This window comes from Phyllobates terribilis, unplaced genomic scaffold (genome assembly GCF_046119375.1).
Source record: "Phyllobates terribilis strain yellow unplaced genomic scaffold, ASM4611937v1 Scaffold_515__1_contigs__length_1257859, whole genome shotgun sequence".
NCBI classification, from domain to species: domain Eukaryota; kingdom Metazoa; phylum Chordata; class Amphibia; order Anura; family Dendrobatidae; genus Phyllobates; species Phyllobates terribilis.
The window spans coordinates 887,653-911,959 of NW_027363275.1; the positions used below are offsets into that span (position 1 = coordinate 887,653).

The 24,307-nt window shown below is 48.2% G+C and overlaps 2 long non-coding RNA genes across 2 annotated transcripts; one reads left to right on the plus strand and one right to left on the minus strand.

Moving 5' to 3' along the window:
• Positions 1-217: 217 nt before the first annotated feature.
• Positions 218-15,544, minus strand: LOC141231528 (uncharacterized). The gene is made up of 4 exons (XR_012297865.1): positions 15,161-15,544; positions 13,595-13,694; positions 9,025-9,243; positions 218-291 (listed from the first exon to the last, which is right to left on the minus strand). It is a non-coding gene; the product is annotated as an uncharacterized lncRNA (long non-coding RNA).
• Positions 15,545-22,905: 7,361 nt separating this feature from the next.
• Positions 22,906-23,905, plus strand: LOC141231527 (uncharacterized). Its single transcript, XR_012297864.1, has 3 exons — positions 22,906-22,979; positions 23,681-23,782; positions 23,871-23,905. It is a non-coding gene; the product is annotated as an uncharacterized lncRNA (long non-coding RNA).
• Positions 23,906-24,307: the final 402 nt, after the last annotated feature.

Here is a 24,307-nt window from a genome sequence, read left to right on the forward strand (position 1 = left end):
GTACAGAGATCACCAGTGACATTACACACAGGAGCTCTGTATATAGTGTCAGTGTGTGTGTATAGGTAATACAGTGATCACCAGTGACATTACACACCGGAGCTCTGTATATAGTGTCAGTGTGTGTGTATAGGTAATACAGTGATCACCAGTGACATTACACACAGGAGCTCTGTATATAGTGTCAGTGTGTGTGTATAGGTAACACACATACTCACCAGTGATGTCTCTAGGTGAAGTTCTTTATCTGCCGCAGACCGATATATCACATCTTCTATGCAGGACTTATCTCTGCAGAAAATAACATAGTTCGCTATAACTGATCACTTCCAGAGCACAATCTACACTTTTCCCAAGATTTCTACACTGCATGAAATGACAAAAAAAGAAATCTAGTGCCGCACTACACAGTAACAGTGCCCCAGTGTCATTCTGTGCCGGCTCATCTCTGTCAGTAGACATATTGTCTGATGACAAAGATGTAGCAGAGCTGAAGACAGAAGACCTATGGATTACGTTGGAGTGAGGATTTTTCTTTATTAAAGATGGAGTCCCTAAATGAGTTTTATTTTTAATAAAAAAAAAAAATTTCTGTCTTTTTTTTCGGTTTACTAGAAATTCATGGTGGCTATGTCTAATTTGGCGTGACACCATGAATTTCGGGCTTAGTACCAGCTGATAATACAAAGCTGGCCTGGTACTAACCCTATTATTACCCAGGGTGCCACTCACCACCAGGGCCGCTGGAAGAGCCGGGTAAAGCACCTGGAAATGGTGCTATGAGGAATGCGCCATTTTCAGGGGTGGCTGCGGGCTGAGATTTTCAGCGTGGGGGGCCAAGAACGCTTGGGCCTTACCATGCTGCGAATCCCAGCCCCCAGCTGCCTTGTTTTATCTGGCTGGCGATCAACATATGGCGGGAGCTGGGCAATGGGCATGATTATCAAATAATATATACCTGACAGGGGCCCATAGATTCTGCTGCCTCCAATAATATATACCTGACAGGAGCCCATAGATTCTGCTGCCTCCAATAATATATACCTGACAGGGGCCCATAGATTCTGCTGCCTCCAATAATATATACCTGACAGGAGCCCATAGATTCTGCTGCCTCCAATAATATATACCTGACAGGAGCCCATACATTCTGCTGGCTCCAATAATATATACCTGACAGGAGCCCATACACTCTGCTGCCTCCAATAATATATACCTGACAGGAGCCCATAGATTCTGCTGCCTCCAATAATATATACCTGACAGGAGCCCATAGATTCTGCTGCCTCCAATAATATATACCTGACAGGAGCCCATAGATTCTGCTGCCTCCAATAATATATACCTGACAGGAGCCCATAGATTCTGCTGCCTCCAATAATATATACCTGTCAGGAGCCCATACATTCTGCTGCCTCCAATAATATATACCTGACAGGAGCCCATACATTCTCCTGCCTCCAATAATATATACCTGACAGGAGCCCATAGATTCTGCTGCCTCCAATAATATATACCTGACAGGAGCCCATACATTCTCCTGCCTCCAATAATATATACCTGACAGGAGCCCATAGATTCTGCTGCCTCCAATAATATATACCTGACAGGAGCCCATAGATTCTGCTGCCTCCAATAATATATACCTGACAGGAGCTCATACATTCTCCTGCCTCCAATAATATATACCTGACAGGAGCCCATACATTCTCCTGCCTCCAATAATATATACCTGACAGGAGCCCATAGATTCTGCTGCCTCCAATAATATATACCTGACAGGAGCCCATACATTCTCCTGCCTCCAATAATATATACCTGACAGGAGCCCATACATTCTCCTTCCTCCAATAGTATATACCTGACAGGAGCCCATACATTCTCCTGCCTCCAATAGTATATACCTGACAGGAGCCCATACATTCTCCTGCCTCCAATAATATATACCTGACAGGAGCCCATACATTCTCCTGCCTCCAATAATATATACCTGACATGAGCCCATACATTCTCCTGCCTCCAATAATATATACCTGACAGGAGCCCATAGATTCTGTGGCCTCCAATAATATATACCTGACAGGAGCCCATACATTCTGCTGCCTTCAATAATATATACCTGACATGAGCCCATACATTCTCCTGCCTCCAATAATATATACCTGACATGAGCCCATACATTCTCCTGCCTCCAATAATATATACCTGACAGGAGCCCATAGATTCTGCTGCCTCCAATAATATATACCTGACAGGAGCCCATACATTCTCCTGCCTCCAATAATATATACCTGACAGGAGCCCATAGATTCTGTGGCCTCCAATAATATATACCTGACAGGGGCCCATACATTCTGCTGCCTTCAATAATATATACCTGACAGGAGCCCATACATTCTGCTGCCTTCAATAATATATACCTGACAGGAGCCCATAGATTCTCCTGCCTCCAATAATATATACCTGACAGGAGCCCATAGATTCTGCTGCCTCCAATAATATATACCTGACAGGAGCCCATACATTCTGTGGCCTCCAATAATATATACCTGACAGGAGCCCATAGATTCTGCTGCCTCCAATAATGTATACCTGTCAGGAGCCCATACATTCTGCTGCCTTCAATAATATATACCTGACAGGAGCCCATACATTCTGCTGCCTCCAATAATATATACCTGACAGGAGCCCATACACTCTGCTGCCTCCAATAATATATACCTGACAGGAGCCCATACATTCTCCTGCCTTCAATAATATATACCTGAGAGGAGCCCATACATTTTCCTGCCTCCAATAATATATACCTGACAGGAGCCCATACATTCTGCTGCCTCCAATAATATATACCTGACAGGAGCCCATACATTCTCCTGCCTCCAATAATATATACCTGACAGGAGCCCATACATTCTGCAGCCTCCAATAATATATACCTGTCAGGAGCCCATACATTCTGCTGCCTTCAATAATATATACCTGAAAGGGCCCATACATTCTCCTGCCTCCAATAATATATACCTGTCAGGAGCCCATACATTCTCCTGCCTCCAATAATATATACCTGACAGGAGCCCATACATTCTCCTGCCTCCAATAATATATACCTGACAGGAGCCCATACATTCTGCTGCCTTCAATAATATATACCTGACAGGAGCCCATAGATTCTGCTGGCTCCAATAATATATACCTGACAAGGGCCCATACATTCTGCTGCCTCCAATAATATATACCTGACAGGAGCCCATACATTCTCCTGCCTCCAATAATATATACCTGACAGGAGCCCATACATTCTCCTGCCTCCAATAATATATACCTGACAGGAGCCCTTAGATTCTGCTGGCTAAAATAATATATACCTGTCAGGAGCCCATAAATTCTGCTGCCTTCAATAATATATACCTGAAAGGGCCCATACATTCTGCTGCCTTCAATAATATATACCTGACAGGAGCCCATACATTCTCCTGCCTCCAATAATATATACCTGACAGGAGCCCATACATTCTGCTGCCTCCAATAATATATACCTGACAGGAGCCCATACATTCTCCTGCCTCCAATAATATATACCTGACAGGAGCCCATACATTCTCCTGCCTCCAATAATATATACCTGACAGGAGCCCATACATTCTGCTGCCTCCAATAATATATACCTGACAGGAGCCCATACATTCTCCTGCCTCCAATAATATATACCTGACATGATCCCATAGATTCTGCTGCCTCCAATAATATATACCTGACAGGAGCCCATACATTCTGCTGCCTCCAATAATATATACCTGACAGGAGCCCATACATTCTGCAGCCTCCAATAATATATACCTGTCAGGAGCCCATACATTCTGCTGCCTTCAATAATATATACCTGAAAGGGCCCATACATTCTCCTGCCTCCAATAATATATACCTGTCAGGAGCCCATACATTCTCCTGCCTCCAATAATATATACCTGACAGGAGCCCATACATTCTGCTGCCTTCAATAATATATAACTGTCAGGAGCCCATACATTCTGCTGCCTTCAATAATATATACCTGACAGGAGCCCATACATTCTGCTGGCTCCAATAATATATACCTGAAAGGGCCCATACATTCTCCTGCCTCCAATAGTATATACCTGACAGGAGCCCATACATTCTCCTGCCTCCAATAGTATATACCTGACAGGAGCCCATACATTCTGCTGCCTCCAATAATATATACCTGACAGGAGCCCATACATTCTCCTGCCTCCAATAATATATACCTGACAGGAGCCCTTAGATTCTGCTGGCTCCAATAATATATACCTGTCAGGAGCCCATACATTCTGCTGGCTCCAATAATATATACCTGAAAGGGCCCATACATTCTCCTGCCTCCAATAGTATATACCTGACAGGAGCCCATACATTCTGCTGCCTCCAATAATATATACCTGACAGGAGCCCATACATTCTCCTGCCTCCAATAATATATACCTGACAGGAGCCCTTAGATTCTGCTGGCTCCAATAATATATACCTGTCAGGAGCCCATACATTCTGCTGCCTCCAATAATATATACCTGAAAGGGCCCATACAGTGCTGCCAATATGATAAGCGAACCAGGGGGGCCCTCTGTTCTCTGTACAGGGCCCAGGGGGGGTAGGGGGCGGGGCTTGGGGGCGTGGCCAATGGGACCCAGGGCCCACCGGGGGATTTCCTGATCCTCCGGTGGGCCAGAACGCCCCTGGTGGGGTCCCTGTGCCCCCCTAACAGGTGACATACTAACTAGCTGAAAATTTACACCCCAGCACCATCTTTCTATCTCTTAAGCTGACAGTGAATGTGTTGGTAGTGTGGCGCCCCTGAGGGTTCAGTTGCCACAGGGGTACTGCACCTCAGAAAGAGGTGTGGTATCTCCTCTCTCAGGTAAGGATGGAGCATCACACAAGACCCTACTTCACACTCAACACTACACCACTCCTGTCCTGTAGGGCAGAGGTCCCCAACCTTTTTTGCACCAGGGACCGGCTTTAAGCAAGACCAGTTTTCCATGGCCCGGTGGGGGTGGGGGCGGGGCTTTGGTCATATGGGGGTGGGGTTATGGAGGGGTGGAGCTGTATGGGGAGGATGCTGGCGGGACCTCGGTGTACAGCGCTGCTAAGTAGCAGCATTGTACATTGAGCGTCAGTGTATACAGCGCTGCTGTTTAGCAGCGCTACACACTGAACACCGGTACCGGGAGCCGCGTCACTGAAGCCAGTCTGCTGCCCCAGCACGCCCCACATAACATGTTCTGCCGGGGGCGTGTCAGTGAGGAGAGCCTGCCGCCCCACCCCGTCAGGAACAGACCATGCTGTGCAGGAGGGCCGCGTCACTAAGACCCGCCCCGTGACGTACAACAGGTACCATGCTGTGCTGTGGAGGGCTGCGTCACTAAGACCCGCCCGACGCCCCACCCCGTCCTGCATAATGTTCTCTGCCGGGAGCTGCGAGCTGTCACGGCTATGGCAGAAAACATTATAAATCCACACAGAGCGAGTTCTGACCAGGCGCAGGGCCGCGGAGCTAGCTGTCAGCGGCAGGGCCGGCTCCAGGTTTTTCTGGGCCCCGGGCGAAAGAGTCTCAGTGGGCCCCTTTAACACATACCACGATTCATGATGCAGAGATACGGCGGAGAAATATATATATATAGTACAATGCAAAGATTTCACTTCATGAGTGATATCTATTGTAAATTCTACAATAGCTCAGAAACCGGTGAATCGCTCCACACAGAATAGTGGCCCCCATATAAGGCTCCATACGGAATACTGGTCCCCATATAACGCCCATACGGAATACTGGCCCCCATATAACGCTTCATACGGAATACTGGCCCCCATATAAGGCCCCATACGGAATACTTGCCCCCATATAAGGCCCCATACGGAATACTTGCCCCCATATAAGGCCCCATACGGAATACTTGCCCCCATATAAGGCCCCATACGGAATACTTGCCCCCATATAAGGCCCCATACGGAATACTGGCCCCCATATAAGGCCCCATACGGAATACTGGCCCCCATATAAGACCCCATACGGAATACTGGCCCCCATATAAGACCCCATACGGAATACTGGCCCCCATATAAGGCTCCATACGGAATACTGGCCCCCATATAACGCTCCATACAGGATACTGGCCCCCATATAACGCTCCATACAGGATACCGGTCCCCATATAATGCTGCATGCAGGCTGTTACCCCCCACATAATGCCCCATACAGGCTGTCCCCCCCTTATAATGCTCCATGCAGGCTGTTACCCCCCACATAATGCCCCATACAGGCCCCTCCCTTTTAATGCTCCATGCAGGCTGTTACCCCCACATAATGCCCCATACAGGCTGCCCCCCCCCTTATAATGCTCCATGCAGGCTGTTCCCCCCCACATAATGCCCCATACAGGCCCCCCCCTTTTAATGCTCCATGCAGGCTGTTACCCCCCACATAATGCCCCATACAGGCTGCCCCCCCTCTTTATAATGCCCCATGCAGGCTGTCACCCCTCCTCTTTATACTGCCCCATGCAGGCTGTCACCCCTCCTCTTTATACTGCCCCATGCAGGCTGTCACCCCTCCTCTTTATACTGCCCCATGCAGGCTGTCACCCCCCCTCTTTATAATGCCCCATGCAGGCTGTCACCCCTCCTCTTTATAATGCTCCATGCAGGCTGTCACCCCTCCTCTTTATACTGCCCCATGTAGGCTGTCACCCCTCCTCTTTATACTGCCCCATGTAGGCTGTCACCCCTCCTCTTTATACTGCCCCATGCAGGATGTCCCCCCCTCTCTTTATAATGCCCCGTGCAGGCTGTTCCCCACCTTATAATGCCCCATGCAGGCTGTTCCCCACCTTATAATGCCCCATGCAGGCTGGTCCCCACCTTATAATGCCCCATGCAGGCTGTCACCCCTCCTCATTATAATGCCCCAAGCAGGAATCCCCCCCTCTTTATAATGTCCCATGCAGGCTGGTCCCCACCTTATAATGCCCCATGCAGGCTGTCACCCCTCCTCATTATAATGCCCCAAGCAGGAATCCCCCCCTCTTTATAATGCCCCATGCAGGCTGTTCCCCACCTTATAATGCCCCATGCAGGCTGTCACCCCTCCTCTTTATAATGCCCCAAGCAGGATGCCCCACCTCCCCTCTTTATACTGCCCCATGCCTCCATACATTAAAAAAAAAAATCAAATACTCACCTCCCTTCTCCTCACCTGCTACCTGCTGCCCGCCGCTCGCTGCTCGGCTCCGAACTCCAGCGTTGTCGTTTCTTCCCACTCAGCGCTCCCTGTGACGGCTCAGGGGAGGGCGCGGTGTAAAGACGTCACCGCGCCCTCTGACCTGAGACGTCACAGGGAGCGCAGAGCAGGAAGACAGCTGATCTGCGGAGGCACGGGGAGAGGTAAGTATCGGGCTGCCGGGGCCCTGAGCAAGCGGCGGAGAAGGGCGGGCGCTGACACCGCTCTCCTCTCCTCCGCCCATAGCCCAGCGGGGTGCGCGACCGCCAGTGGGCCCCTCTGCCTGCTCAGAGCCCCGGCATTTGCCCGGGTGCTGACGCCGGCCCTGGTCAGCGGCGCCGCGGACCGGCTGAAAAACCCCAACCGCCTGGTCCGCGGACCGGCGGTTGGGGACCTCTGCTGTAGGGGGCCTAAATGCACCAGGGTGCTGCCCCGGCCCGCGATAGAGGAGATGGGGAGGAACCAAAGATGGTGGGAACCATGTAGTGGGTGAGGGTGGAGGAAGCACTTTACTTTAGCATCATATATATACAGCGGCCATCTTTATAACCTAGTCTTTTGTCGTGGTTCCTTGGGAAGGTCAGTCAGCACAAAGCTGCGGCCGGCTCAGGGGTCACGGTTCCCGGTCTCAGGCCTCGAGACGGGGGGTTGGGGCAGAGTTGAGTTATAGCTAGCTCTGTCCCCGGTCAGAGTCCAATCAAGAAGGCCCAGGAGGGGAGCAGAGGAGATAGGCTCCACAGACGAAAGGATCCCAGGAGGGTACGGATGGAGCGGAGTCGCGACCTGTATTCTTCACTCTGGCCTAGCCTGAGGGACTCCTGCCGCAAGAGGGGACCGGCCCCCGATATCTGACAGTGTACTTCACGTCATCGTTAGAAAAGCCCGGAGGCTTAGTGGATCCCAGGGGGATACGGACGCAGCGGAGTCGCCACCTGTATCTCTCAACCTGTGTATATCTAGTGGGACCCGGCCTTACTCCACGTTTACATCACATACCGTCAGGAGAGGACTCAGTGGGAGAATCTAGGAAAGAAAGGAACACCCCAGCGGGGTCTTGACAGGTGCTCCTGATCTACCTAGGAAGTGCTGAACCCCTTCCTGGTGGCCGCAGCGCGCCACGAGAAGCAGAGAGAAGCTTTGCAGCTGCTACTTCATCAAAGTGAGTAAATCTTGGATGACTTCACATACTGCCTCCGTTTGATCATTCCTGCGCGGCACTGCACCCACCACAACTCCCCAGATCCTCCAAACTGCCCTGAGGCTTACTCCACCTGTGGGGAGTAGTACCAACCAAGCTGTCAGAACATCAGCCTCAGAGGACTGCTGCAGCGCTGGTGGCGATCACTAGAAACCACAGGTGGCGTAGTCGAACATCCACTCATCCAATAGCCCATTCTTTTTATGTGACAGCCCTGGGCACGGACTGGGTCGCGGCCACGACGACACTCCCATACCCCCACCATATATTGTCTGGTACTGAGTAACCCCACCGCTCAGGGAGGGCGTCGCAGTAGCAGATAGTTCAAAGCTGTCCACCTTTCTCGAATTTAGTAAGTGACCCCCTGGTCCCCACAGAAGAACTGAACTCTGGTGGTGCCTTCTGATGGCGGCTAAGTCCCCGGCCAGACATGGTGCACTGGTGATTCCCCGTGGAATGATTACAATGATGCTGTTCCCTCCCGGTTAATCTACGATAGGGGCATCTTATAAGGACTCCATTGTGGGTGACCAGGACTGTGACCTTGACTTACCTTAAATAGCTCACAGCTCCCTTGCAGTCCTGAGCTCAGTGTGCAGACCTTCAGCGAGCTCCGGTAAGTGATGGGATTAAGCGCAATGTTCTTGTCCATCAATTCTTTCCGCAGCTTCAGTGCGTGCTGCAGACCCGAGTCTTTCCATGGCGACTCCGCGCAGGCGTTGAACAGGGCAGTATATGTGGCATCTGTGGCAACCAGACCTCGCTTTTTCATCTAAATGATGTAACAAGAAATGAGTCTGTACTGTAAAAACTGTATGTAATAATAGCAATAATAATGTAAGTACATAATATACAGGGCATTATCAGATAATGTACAGGTACTTTACTGCATTACGTTATTGGTCCTCCCAATTAACAGAACAAATGGTCCATGGTGCTCACTGGGGCGCTGACGCCCCTTCACAGCAAGATCCATATAAGTGTGTGCGCCTGGTACTGCCGGCCTCGGCCAGATCCCCACAGCTTGTACACTGATGGACAGCGTACACAATGAATGTTATATTGAGGGCATAACAGTCATGTCAGGTGGCTACTGCTATGTGTATATTCTATTCTGGCCCCTGTGTGTCCTGCAATTGTCACCAGTTCTCCCCTCTGCAGGCTCTAGCGCTAAGCTTCAGTTATCTCTCAGCTAGTGGGTAGAGAATGCTGCACTGACTGCTCACGTACACATCGCACACAGGCGGGAGGGATTCCCGCTTTCCATTCAGCACATGTTCAGAAGCAGTGGCAGTGATATGGTTGTGTAGAGATAAAATCCTTACTAGAATAAGCTGCAGCACGATCTGCCCGTGTCTCCCTCTGATTGTCCTATCACTGTGCTCCTGCTCCAGCCTAACCTGATTTCATTAATCAATAGTGCAAGTAAAGATAAGACACTTTGTAATATACATTATCAGATAAACCTTCTTCTTTTGTCACTTAAAACATATTTTTTGGTCTCCTGCACTAATCATTCACTCTCAATATCGGCTAAATCTGTGGGAGAAGGGAACGGAACCTGTCACGTGAAAAAACGTTATCAACCTGTAGATATGGGGTTACTCTGCAGGTTAATAGCATTCTGAACCTGCCCGGTGCCGGCATTTAGACTCCCTCTGCCAGGAGGAAATGAACTTTATCGTACCTGGTAGCGTTTGGGTATCAGTCATGGGGGCGGCACTGGTTCAGTCACCGCTCTGTGTATAGAGAGTGACGGCTGTCACCGTGCCCCCAGCCCTGATTGACAGCCGGCCCTAATGCTGAGCTGCCATCAGTTACTACAGGGGTCGCAGTTACAGGCGCCACTTTCTATACACAGAGCAGTGCCGCCCCAGTGACTGGAAGTCGAACGCTACCGGGAGGAACGAGACAGGTTCATTTCAACAAAAATGTCTGCGATGCCCCTATAAACCTATGGAAGGGGGAGATGGAGGGAGAAAAAGCAGAGCACAGAAAAGGTAAATGCTGAGGCTTATAATGTAGAGAAAAAATGCAGGAGACCCATCATATAATGTACACTCCCCATACATTCATGTACACTCAGGAGTGTATAATGAGTGGCAATTATTCCTTATATAGTACTCCTTATTCTAAAAAGTCATCAGAAAGTGCTGTTAAATCGTAAGGGAATCTGCCACCCGGTTTTAGATGCCCCATCTGAGAGCAGCATGATATAAGGGGTGAGACCCTGATTACAGTGATATCTCACGCTTTTTGCTGCTTACTGCTATTTTGATAAAATCAGTGTTTTATCTGCTGCAGCTCTAGTAGTTCTCTGAATGCTGAGCTTTGTATAACCCCACCCACACCACTGATCGGCAGCTTTACTCCAGTCAGTGGTGGGGATGGGGTTATACAGAGCACATGAATGCCGAGGACTACCTAGCAGAATTTCATACAATTTGCCCAACAGAAGAAAATTCATATGTAAAAGAATACAACGACTATAATACTGCTCCCTATGTACAAGAATATAACTGCAATAATACTGCTCCCTATGTACAAGAATACAACTACTATAATACTGCCCTCTATGTACAAGAATACAACTACTATAATACTGTTCCTATGTACAAGAATATAACTACTATAATACTGCCCCCTATGTACAAGAATATAACTGCTATAATACTGCTCCGTATGTACAAGAATACAACTACTATAATACTGCCCCTATATACAAGAATATAACTACTATAATACTGCTCCTATGTACAAGAATATAACTGCTATGATATTGCCCCTGTATAAGAATATAACTACTATAATACAGCTCTTATGTACAAGAATATAACTACTATAATACTGCTACTATGTACAAGAATATAACTGGTATAATACTGCCCCTGTATAAGAATACAACTACTATAATACTGCTACTATGTATAAGAATATAACTGCTATAATACTGCTCCAGTATAAGAATATAACTGCTATAATACTGCTACTATGTATAAGAATAAAACTGCTATGATACTGCCCCTGTATAAGAATATAACTGCTATGATACTGCCCCTGTGTAAGAATATAACTGCTATGATACTGGTATGAGTGGCGGTATTGCCATCATTATTTGAGCTGTTTTTCTACTGCATTAACCCCTCCTCGTCTTAAACCTGTTTTGGGCTTAGATGAGGGCTCAGCTCTGGGCGCTTGTATGCGGTGACTTCTCTGGATGCCACATTTCCGGGCACTTGCTCTACAATGGCCTCCCTTCTGTTCCTGTATGGCCTCCGCTGGGTGCGGCCTCACTCGCTGGGAGGAGGTCAGTTACCGGACTCTGGGCTTGGACCTGGTGCCCTGTAGGTAGCAGCTGTGACTTGGAGGACCCCTGCTATGACTGACTCCTGACAGTGTTCAGGGCCCATCCTGCCGCTATAGTGACTCGCAGACCCGGCCGTACAGGGTTACTGGGCGTTCGCCTCTGAGTGATGGAATCAGCGCGCAGACGATTATTGTCTCAGCCCGGAGCGGTGAGAGCCGGGGCCCTATAATCCGGCACATTCCAGCCGTTCATCCTAATCCGCCTACAGCAGCCGCTAATGTGCGCCCTCCAGGCAGGAGAGGAGGCGAGTCCCCACACCGGCCTCACATGGAGGCTCGCACCATGGGGATCGAAGCTTCAGCATCCCGCCCGGAATAAACTGCACTCGCTTTCTTATATACCTTGCGTTTTTATTCTTCACCATTTACTTCGTCAGGGAATAAAAACATTTAAATAATTGTTACGGAAAACAGCGCCACCCTGACCCATGGGTTGTATTTGGTATTACAGCTCAGGGTCCTGCAATACCGGCTGTGAGCAGATGTGGCGCTGTTTCTGTACCAGAGCAGCCATGTTTTTCCACTCTGAGCAGGGCTGTGTCCAGGAAGTCTCTAACCATAGGGATCTGGTTTGAGCGGGCATTTCCCCTTTAAATGTTATGGTCACCTTTGGGGACTTTCTTTTGTATTTAAATGCATTTATTTTTGAGCCAAATATTTTTTGCAAATTGGTTCCATTAAAATTTTTCACAGTTTGGCTTTTACAGGCCTTTTAAGTGGCTGTGGAATGAGTCAACTGAGGACCTGTCAGTGAGCTCCTCTCACTGACACAAAGTTCTGCTCAGCTTTCATGTAGGCTCAGTAAAATGACAGCTTAAAAAAAAAAGCTGCAAGCTCACTGATAAATTCTCAGTTAACTCATTCCGCAGATGTCAGACGCAAAAAATTTAATAAATCCCATTTTTAATAAAATTAAAATATATGCATTTAAGAAAATGTAAAAAATGCCAGGTAAGTGTGAACGATGTCTTGTACGTGGCTAGGTGGATTGTCTGTACTTACTGTACAGGCAGGGGCGTACATAGGAATCATGGGGCCCCATAGCAGAAGCTCTAATTGGGCCCCCCCCCCAAAAAAAAATGTAAATAATTGTCGGGGTCACCAAAGATCAGATCTCACAACTTTCTATCCTTTACATAGTAATTTTCCTCCTGCTGACGTCCTAGATCTCTCTTTCATTGCCCCATAAAGTGTGATGCCAAAAAAAGGGCCCCCCAAACACAGTATGAAACCCCCATGGTGAATTCCTCCATATGCACAGTATAATGACCCTACTGTACCCCAACTCAACTCCCAGGGTAAAGTATGCTGACCCCAACACAGTATGATCCCCCAACTGTGAGCCGCTAGAGAGGATGGTACATAATAAGGGACGGCTCTATACATAATGAGTACACTATATACTAAGGGACTGTGCTATACATAATAAGGCTACATTCCTGCATCTGTGCGCAGTGTCGGTGTGCTGGCCTGTTTTACTGACGCATTGAGCATGTCCTATTCTAATCCTCAAAATCGGATCAGAACAGGACATTCTCTGCCCTCTTAGATCTCATTCTCAGATCCGTGATTTTCATGGATGTGTGAATGGATCTATAAAACTGTACGAGTCCGTGGACCATCCGATAAAAAGATCTGGCAGCACACGGACATTTCACACAAATGTGAGAATGCAGCCTAAGGGATTTTACAGATAACATCATCACTGCAAGTCACACAGCGCAGATACAGAATAATATTTACATCCAGGCACTTACCGCTGACGTCTCATCTGATCAGAGCCGGTTTCTGCTGCTTCTTCTCCGTCTGGTCAGACCTTCATGTCGACATCTCCCAGCCACGATGACCAGTACAGCCCTAAAAATAACAAGGTCAGATATTGTCGGCATACATGTGTCTCCCCCGCTCTGCGTCCTCGAATACAGATATGTAACACCCCCCCATTAATATACTATTAGCCACTTAGTAATCAAAATATAAAGTGATAAGCAGCACTGTGCCCCCCATTAACTATAATCTGCACCGGCCAATAAAATAAATTATTCAGTCTCTGTGACTCTCCCCAATTAACTGTAAGGCTATGTGCACACGGAAAATATACAAGGCTTTACAGTACAAGCAAAGTGAAACCCCCATCATTGCTCTCTACCAGCACCCCATCATTACTCTCTCCCAGCACCCTCGCAATTGCTCTCTCCCACCACCTCCATCATTGCTCTCTCTCAGCACCCCCATCATTACTGTCTCCCAGCACCCCCATCATTGCTCTCTCCCACCACCTCCATCATTGCTCTCTCTCAGCACCCCTATCATTACTGTCTCCCAGCACCCCCATCGTTGCGCTCTTCCAGCACCCCCATCAATTCGCTCTCCCAGCACTCCCATCATTGCGCTCTCTCAGCACCCGCATCATTGCTCTGTCCCACCACCCCCATCATTGCTCTCTCCCAGCACTCCCATCATTGCTCTGTCCCAGCACCCCATCATTGCTCTGTCCCAGCACCTCCATCAATGCTCTCTCCCAGCCCCCCCATCATTGCTCTCTCCCAGCACCCCCATCATTGCGCTCTCCCAGCACCCCGCATAATTGCTCTCTCCCAGCACCCCGCATAATTGCTCTCTCCCAGGCCCCCACCATTGCTTTGTCCCAGCACCCTCATCATTGCTTGCTCCCAGCAACACGTCATTGCTCTCCCCTTCCCTACCATCCCCATCATTGCTCTCCCCAGCCCTATCAGCCCCATTATTGCTCTTCCCAGCCGCATCATTCCTCTCCCCAGCCCCATTATTGCTCTTCCCAGCCCCATCAGCCCCATTATTGCTCTTCCCAGCCCCATCAGCCCCATTATTGCTCTTCCCAGCCCCATCATTCCTCTCCCTAGCCCCATCAGCCCCATTATTGCTCTCCCCAGCCCCATCATCCCATCATTCCTCTCCCCAGCTCCATCAACTCCATTATTCCTCTCCCCAGCCCCATCAACTCCATTATTGCTCACCCCAGCCCCACCATCCCATCATTGCTCTCCCCAGCCCCACCATCCCCATCATTGCTCCCCAAAGCCCCATCATTCCTCTCTCCAGCCCCATCATTGCTCTCCGTAGCCATCCCCAGCCCCATCAATCCCATCATTCCTCTTCCCATCCCCATTATTGCTCTCCCCAGCCCCATCAACCCCATTATTCCTCTCCCCAGCCCCATTATTGCTCTCCCCAGCCCCATCAGCCCCATTATTGCTCTCCCCAGCCCCATCATTCCTCCACCCACCTCCCCTCCCCAGCATTTCAGTAAAAAAAAAAAACAAAACAAAAAAAGAACAACTTACCTCAGCTCGCTCGCCTGCAGCATCCTCCTGGTTGCCGGCAGCTTTCTTCCTGACCCAGGCGCGCGCTGCATGATGACGTCATCAAGCTGCGCGCGCCTGGGTCAGGGAGGAAGCAGAGGACGAACCCTCCAGCTCCGCGGCTATTCTCCTCCTGACAGCAGCGGAGCTGCAGGGATCGCTCCCTGACCGCCGCGTGCAGGGAGCAGCTGCATGGTGGAGACCCGGCGCTGCTGCACCGGCGGCGGTATGTCCACCCCTGGACTGCTATGGGAACCCCCCGGCTCACGGGCCCCATAGCAGTCGCGTGGTCTGCCGCCATTGGCGGTACGCCACTGCGTACAGGAGCTGGGAGCACTGGCTGTAGCCTCCTCCATCTCCTCGCACTTGTCTGCCGCCCTCTGGCGGTCGCTGTAGGTCATGGCGCACACGGCGGCTCCGGACTCCACCAGGAACTTACACACCTGGACGTTGTTGCAGGAGGCGGCGCAGTGCAGCGGGGTCCTGACAGCGACACCAAGCGGAGAAAACGACAGAAACCGCCACAGAAAACCCCCTGAAAAACTAGACCGTCTGTCCTCAATCACCCAGACCCTCGGGGGCTCAACTTTTCTATTTCTTGGGCCAAGATAAATCTGGCCGGGGGCTGAGTCACGTGCTGGCCGGGGGGGGGGGCGGGGTAGTGCTTAATAAGTGCTCTCAGGCCTCTAACAAGGGATGGGGGGTTTTCTGCCGACCCCTTTAATGCGAGCCGATATTCGGGGCAGCAGCCGGCGCTGTCTGCTGCGTTTACCTTCACTCCGAACTGGACGAGGAACTGGACGATCTCGGTGTGGGGGGCTGTGAGACCCTCGTCGTTGGGCTGGCTGGGGTCTTCCACCTGCAGATGAGGGGGATGGAGAAGATACAACATTAGTGCTGGCAGAAATCCAGAGCGCGGGAGTCATCAGCACAATAAGCGAAGGAGCGGGACGGGCTGGAGAGACGAGCGCGGTAATGAGGGGGACAAGGGCCGCATTCAGCAGAGGAAAGGAATGAGGGGGGCTTCTAATTCTACCAATCAGAGGTGGATAATATCTGGCTGCAGGACAGGAAGGACATCACCGCCCATCAGCTCTCATCACATTGCCCTCTGTTCACACCTGAGCTGTGTCCACAGTTTATAACTGAAGCAATAACTGTCATAAAGCCTCTGTAAATGGGACAGAAAATCTGCACCAAAATCTGTGCAAAACTTAACTGCAGATTTGGCCACAGATTTCACTCTTTGCAAACCATTAAGTGAAATTAGCAGTGACAATCCACACTGAGAACTTGTGTGGGCGCTATATGATGTGTGTTGTAGGTGCTGTATAGCGGTAATGTGTGGGCACTATATGATGTGTGTTGTAGGTACTGTATAGCGGTAATGTGTGGGCGCTATATGATGTGTGTTGTAGGTACTGTATAGAGGTAATGTGTGGACGCTATATGATGTGTGTTGTAGGTACTGTATAGAGGTAATGTGTGGGCACTATATGATGTATGTTGTAGGTACTGTATAGCGGTAATGTGTGGACGCTATATGATGTGTGTTGTAGGTACTGTATAGCGGTAATGTGTGGGCACTATATGATGTGTGTTGTAGGCGCTGTATAGCGGTAATGTGTGGGCGCTATATGATGTGTGTTGTAGGTACTGTATAGCGGTAATGTGTGGGCGCTATATGATGTGTGTTGTAGGTACTGTATAGCGGTAATGTGTGGGCGCTATATGATGTATGTTGTAGGTACTGTATAGCGGTAATGTGTGGGCGCTATATGATGTGTGTTGTAGGTACTGTATAGCGGTTATGTGGGCACTATATGATGTGTGTTGTAGGCACTGTATAGCGGTTATGTGGGCACTATATGATGTGTGTTGTAGGTACTGTATAGCGGTAATGTGTGGGCGCTATATGATGTATGTTGTAGGTACTGTATAGCGGTTATGTGGGCACTATATGATGTGTGTTGTAGGCACTGTATAGCGGTAATGTGTGGGCGCTATATGATGTGTGTTGTAGGTACTGTATAGCGGTAATGTGTGGGCACTATATGATGTGTGTTGTAGGCGCTGTATAGCGGTAATGTGTGGACGCTATATGATGTGTGTTGTAGGTACTGTATAGCGGTAATGTGTGGACGCTATATGATGTGTGTTGTAGGTACTGTATAGCGGTAATGTGTGGACGCTGTATGATGTGTGTTGTAGGTACTGTATAGCGGTAATGTGTGGACGCTATATGATGTGTGTTGTAGGTACTGTATAGCGGTAATGTGTGGACGCTATATGATGTGTGTTGTAGGTACTGTATAGCGGTAATGTGTGGGCGCTATATGATGTGTGTTGTAGGTACTTTATAGCGGTAATGTGTGGGCGCTATATGATGTGTGTTGTAGGTACTGTATAGCGGTAATGTGTGGGCGCTATATGATGCGTGCTGTAGGTACTGTATAGCGGTAATGTGTGGGCGCTATATGATGTGTGTTGTAGGTACTGTATAGCGGTAATGTGTGGGCGCTATATGATGTGTGTTGTAGGTACTGTATAGCGGTAATGTGTGGGCGCTATATGATGTGTGTTGTAGGTACTGTATAGCGGTAATGTGTGGGCGCTATATGATGTGTGTTGTAGGTACTGTATAGCGGTAATGTGTGGGCGCTATATGATGTGTGTTGTAGGCACTGTATAGCGGTAATGTGTGGACGCTATATGATGTGTGTTGTAGGTACTGTATAGAGGTAATGTGTGGACGCTATATGATGTGTGTTGTAGGTACTGTATAGCGGTAATGTGTGGGCGCTATATGATGTGTGTTGTAGGTACTGTATAGCGGTAATGTGTGGGCGCTATATGATGTGTGTTGTAGATACTGTATAGAGGTAATGTGTGGGCGCTATATGATGTATGTTGTAGGTACTGTATAGCGGTAATGTGTGGGCGCTATATGATGTGTGTTGTAGGCACTGTATAGCGGTAATGTGTGGACGCTATATGATGTGTGTTGTAGGTACTGTATAGAGGTAATGTGTGGACGCTATATGATGTGTGTTGTAGGTACTGTATAGCGGTAATGTGTGGGCGCTATATGATGTGTGTTGTAGGTACTGTATAGAGGTAATGTGTGGGCGCTATATGATGTGTGTTGTAGGTACTGTATAGAGGTAATGTGTGGGCGCTATATGATGTATGTTGTAGGTACTGTATAGCGGTAATGTGTGGGCGCTATATGATGTGTGTTGTAGGTACTGTATAGCGGTTATGTGTGGGCGCTATATGATGTGTGTTGTAGGTACTGTATAGCGGTTATGTGTGAGCACTATATGATGTGTGTTGTAGGTACTGTATAGCGGTTATGTGTGAGCACTATATGATGTGTGTTGTAGGTACTGTATAGCAGTAATGTGTGGGCGCTATATGATGTATGTTGTAGGTACTGTATAGCTGTAATGTGTGGACGCTATATGATGCGTGTTGTAGGTACTGTATAGCGGTAATGTGTGGACGCTATATGATGTGTGTTGTAGGTACTGTATAGCGGTAATGTGTGGGCACTATATGATGCGTGTTGTCGGCGCTGTATAGCGGTAATGTGTGGGCGCTATATGATGTGTGTTGTAGGTACTGTATAGCGGTAATGTGTGGTCGCTATATGATGTATGTTGTAGGTACTGTATAGCGGTAATGCTTGGGCAATGTGTGATGCATGTTGTAGGTACTGTATAGCAGTAATGTGTGGGCGCTATATGATGTGTGTTGTAGGTACTGTATAGCAGTAATGTGTGGGCGCTATATGAGGTATGTTGTAGGTACTGTATAGCGGTAATGTGTGGGCGCTATATGATGCGTGTTGTAGGCACTGTATAGCGGAAATGTGTGGACGCTATATGATGTGTGTTGTAGGCACTGTATAGCGGTAATGCGTGGGCTCTGTGTGATGCGTGCTGTAGGCACTGTATAGCGGTAATGCGTGGGACTGTGTGATGCGTGCTGTAGGCACTGTATAGCGGTAATGCGTGGGCTCTGTGTGATGCATGCTGTAGGCACTGTATAGCGGTAATGTGTGGGCGCTATATGATGTATGTTGTAGGTACTGTATAGCGGTAATGTGTGGGCACTATATGATGTGTGTTGTAGGTACTGTATAGCGGTAATGTGTGGGCACTATATGATGTGTGTTGTAGGTACTGTATAGCGGTAATGTGTGGGCACTATATGATGTGTGTTGTAGGTACTGTATAGCGGTAATGTGTGGGCGCTATATGATGTGTGTTGTAGGTACTGTATAGAGGTAATGTGTGGACGCTATATGATGTGTGTTGTAGGTACTGTATAGCGGTAATGTGTGGACGCTATATGATGTGTGTTGTAGGTACTGTATAGCGGTAATGTGTGGACGCTGTATGATGTGTGTTGTAGGTACTGTATAGCGGTAATGTGTGGACGCTATATGATGTGTGTTGTAGGTACTGTATAGCGGTAATGTGTGGACGCTATATGATGTGTGTTGTAGGTACTGTATAGCGGTAATGTGTGGACGCTATATGATGTGTGTTGTAGGTACTGTATAGCGGTAATGTGTGGGCGCTATATGATGTGTGTTGTAGGTACTTTATAGCGGTAATGTGTGGGCGCTATATGATGTGTGTTGTAGGTACTGTATAGCGGTAATGTGTGGGCGCTATATGATGCGTGCTGTAGGTACTGTATAGCGGTAATGTGTGGGCGCTATATGATGTGTGTTGTAGGTACTGTATAGCGGTAATGTGTGGGCGCTATATGATGTGTGTTGTAGGTACTGTATAGCGGTAATGTGTGGGCGCTATATGATGTGTGTTGTAGGTACTGTATAGCGGTAATGTGTGGGCGCTATATGATGTGTGTTGTAGGCACTGTATAGCGGTAATGTGTGGACGCTATATGATGTGTGTTGTAGGTACTGTATAGAGGTAATGTGTGGACGCTATATGATGTGTGTTGTAGGTACTGTATAGCGGTAATGTGTGGGCGCTATATGATGTGTGTTGTAGGTACTGTATAGCGGTTATGTGTGGGCGCTATATGATGTGTGTTGTAGGTACTGTATAGCGGTTATGTGTGAGCACTATATGATGTGTGTTGTAGGTACTGTATAGCGGTTATGTGTGAGCACTATATGATGTGTGTTGTAGGTACTGTATAGCAGTAATGTGTGGGCGCTATATGATGTATGTTGTAGGTACTGTATAGCTGTAATGTGTGGACGCTATATGATGCGTGTTGTAGGTACTGTATAGCGGTAATGTGTGGACGCTATATGATGTGTGTTGTAGGTACTGTATAGCGGTAATGTGTGGGCACTATATGATGCGTGTTGTCGGCGCTGTATAGCGGTAATGTGTGGGCGCTATATGATGTGTGTTGTAGGTACTGTATAGCGGTAATGTGTGGTCGCTATATGATGTATGTTGTAGGTACTGTATAGCGGTAATGCTTGGGCACTGTGTGATGCATGTTGTAGGTACTGTATAGCAGTAATGTGTGGGCGCTATATGATGTGTGTTGTAGGTACTGTATAGCAGTAATGTGTGGGCGCTATATGAGGTATGTTGTAGGTACTGTATAGCGGTAATGTGTGGGCGCTATATGATGCGTGTTGTAGGCACTGTATAGCGGAAATGTGTGGACGCTATATGATGTGTGTTGTAGGCACTGTATAGCGGTAATGCGTGGGCTCTGTGTGATGCGTGCTGTAGGCACTGTATAGCGGTAATGCGTGGGCACTGTGTGATGCGTGCTGTAGGCACTGTATAGCGGTAATGCGTGGGCTCTGTGTGATGCATGCTGTAGGCACTGTATAGCGGTAATGCGTGGGCACTGTGATGCGTGCTGTGGGCACTGTGTGATGCGTGCTGTAGGCACTGTATAGCGGTAATGCGTGGGCACTGATGCGTGCTGTAGGCACTGTATAGCGGTAATGCGTGGGCACTGTGATGCGTGCTGTAGGCACTGTATAGCGGTAATGTGTGGGCACTGTGTGATGCGTGTTGTAGGCACTGTATAGCGGTAATGTGTGGACGCTATATGATGTGTGTTGTAGGCACTGTATAGCGGTAATGTGTGGGCACTGTGTGATGCGTGCTGTAGGCACTGTATAGCGGTAATGCGTGGGCACTGTGTGATGCGTGCTGTAGGCACTGTATAGCGGTAATGCGTGGGCTCTGTGTGATGCGTGCTGTAGGCACTGTATAGCGGTAATGTGTGGGCACTATAGCGGTAATGCGTGGGCACTGTGATGCATGCTGTAGGCACTGTATAGCTGTAATGCGTGGGCACTGTGATGCGTGCTGTGGGCACTGTGTGATGCGTGCTGTAGGCACTGTATAGCGGTAATGCGTGGGCACTGTGATGCGTGCTGTAGGCACTGTATAGCGGTAATGCGTGGGCACTGTGATGCGTGTTGTAGGCACTGTATAGCGGTAATGCGTGGGCACTGTGATGCGTGCTGTAGGCACTGTATAGCAGTAATGTGTGGGCACTATAGCGGTAATGCGTGGGCACTGTGTGATGCATGCTGTAGGCACTGTATAGCGGTAATGCGTGGGCACTGATGCGTGCTGTGGGCACTGTGTGATGCGTGCTGTAGGCACTGTATAGCGGTAATGCGTGGTCACTGTGATGCGTGCTGTAGGCACTGTATAGCGGTAATGCGTGGGCACTGTGATGCGTGTTGTAGGCACTGTATAGCGGTAATGCGTGGGCACTGTGATGCGTGCTGTAGGTACTGTATAGCGGTAATGCGTGGGCACTGTGATGCGTGCTGTAGGCACTGTATAGCGGTAATGCGTGGGCACTGTGTGATGCGTGCTGTAGGCACTGTATAGCGGTAATGCGTGGGCACTATATGATGCGTGTTGTAGGTACTGTATAGCGGTAATGTGTGGGCGCTTTATGATGTGTGTTGTAGGTACTGTATAGCGGTAATGTGTGGGCGCTATATGATGCGTGTTGTAGGTACTGTATAGCGGTAATGTGGGTTCTATATGATGCGTGTTGTAGGTACTGTATAGCGATAATGTGTGGGCGCTATATGATGCGTGTTGTAGGTACTGTATAGCGGTAATGTGTCGGCACTATATTATATATGTTGTACTGTATAGCGGTAATGTGTGGGCACTATATGACGGCATTTTGTATACTTATACAAATAAATATTGGCATCCTGCTTTGCTTTTTGCTCACGGCCCCGTCGCCTTCTCTCCTCTGCCGGCGCCCCGTCGCCTTCTCTCCTCTGCCGGCGCCCCGTCGCCTTCTCTCCTCTGCCGGCGCCCCGTCGCCTTCTCTCCTCTGCCGGCGCCCCGTCGCCTTCTCTCCTCTGCCGGCGCCGTGCCCCTTCCTCACTAATGTTATTTGCTTTCCTTAGATTTGCTTTCTGACAACATTGTGCTTTCGCTGACCCACGCTGCAGCCGCAGAGGTCGTCTTGCAGATCATCTCGGAGTGTTACCCCCAGGTAATAATAAATACTATTAATTACAGCCCCATCTGTGATCTGAGCAGATCCACACTAGGCTATGCCACTGGAGATCCTTGGGGACCCTGCTGGGACCCCCACAATCTTTTTTGTCACTCTTGGGCTAATGATACATGGGGTAAGAACCAGCGCCCCCCTGTCCATAGGGTGTTTGTGAAATTCTCTATATATATTTTTGTAGCTTCAGTCTTTGGACCTGAGTTGTCGTCGTCTCTCCAAGCTGACTGGTTTTGCTCATCTCTTCTACCTGACCCGGCACCTGCAGAGTCTGAACCTCTCCTATAACGAGGTACGTCGCCTCCTTGCGCAGGGATCGGGTCTGCTGCCGTCGTGACGTCTTTTCCGATTACCCCGTATATGCCATCGATCGTGGGGTACCGGTGGGTAACAGTGGCAGTCAGTGGCCTCCTGAAGACCCCCGTCCTGCCATCTCTGTACATCTGTGTTCCCAGTATAGTACAAGAAATCAAACAGTCGCAGAGTCCAGGGCAAAAATAAGTAAAAATTTATTTAAAAATTAATAAATAAACTAAAACCCATAATTTTCATTTGTCTCGCTTTTCCCAATTAAAAACTAAAGAAATAAAAATAAATAAATAAACAGAAAAATTGGTAAATCGAATCCGTAAAACTCCATCCTATGAAAATATAAAGAACCCAAATTGTAAACCTTTTAAAAAAATTAAAATCAAAATAATTGATTTTTCGATCGCTGCACTTCTCAAAAATGGAATAAAAAGCAATCGATCAAAATGGTATGAATAAAAATACAAAAAGACCCTCACCCAGCCCCAGCAACAGAAAAAGTTACAAGTCCCAAAAATGGAGGAATAGAAAGCCCATACTCATCCTGGGAAAAAAAAAACCCAGGCCATATAGACGGAACAATAAAATGGTTTGTGGCTCTTGGAAGAAGGCGAGAAACAAACAAATCTCTGTGTTTTCTGGTGGTAGCTGGTGACGGGAACATGTTCTTTTTTCGCTTTGCAGAGTTGAAGAGCTGGATCTGATCCACAACCTGGAGCTGAGAGAGCTGTGGCTGGAGGGAAACCCTCTGCACGGGGCGGTGGAAAGCTTCTCCGCCTGCTACAGGTGCCCGCACCTCTCTGCTATCACATTATTATACAAATGCAAATCACCGATTCAATGCTTTTATTTTTTCTTTTTTTGTGTTGCACAGATTGGTAACTTATTTTCCCACCATTGAAAAACTAGTAAGTATACACCTAGGAAGACTGTAAAGCATCAACTGTATCTTAAAAAAAGGGGTATTCCCATCTCCAAGATCCTATCCCACTATGTAGTAGGTGTAATAATAATATTAGCAAATACCTCCAATTAAAATTGTAGTATTGTTCTTCTGATTAGCTATGTCACTTACCCCATGTGCACTGCATTGTAGTAGTTTAGGTATCCATGATTATGACCACTAACAACTGTCGCTATGAGTGGTCGTGACCATAGATACCCAAGCTACTACAATGCCCTGCACAAAGGGTAAGTGACATAGTGAATCAGAAGAACTATACTGTTTTCTAATTGGAGGTATTTTCGAATATTACTATTATTAGATCTACTACATATTGCGGTAGGATCTTGGAAATAGGCTGTATCTTT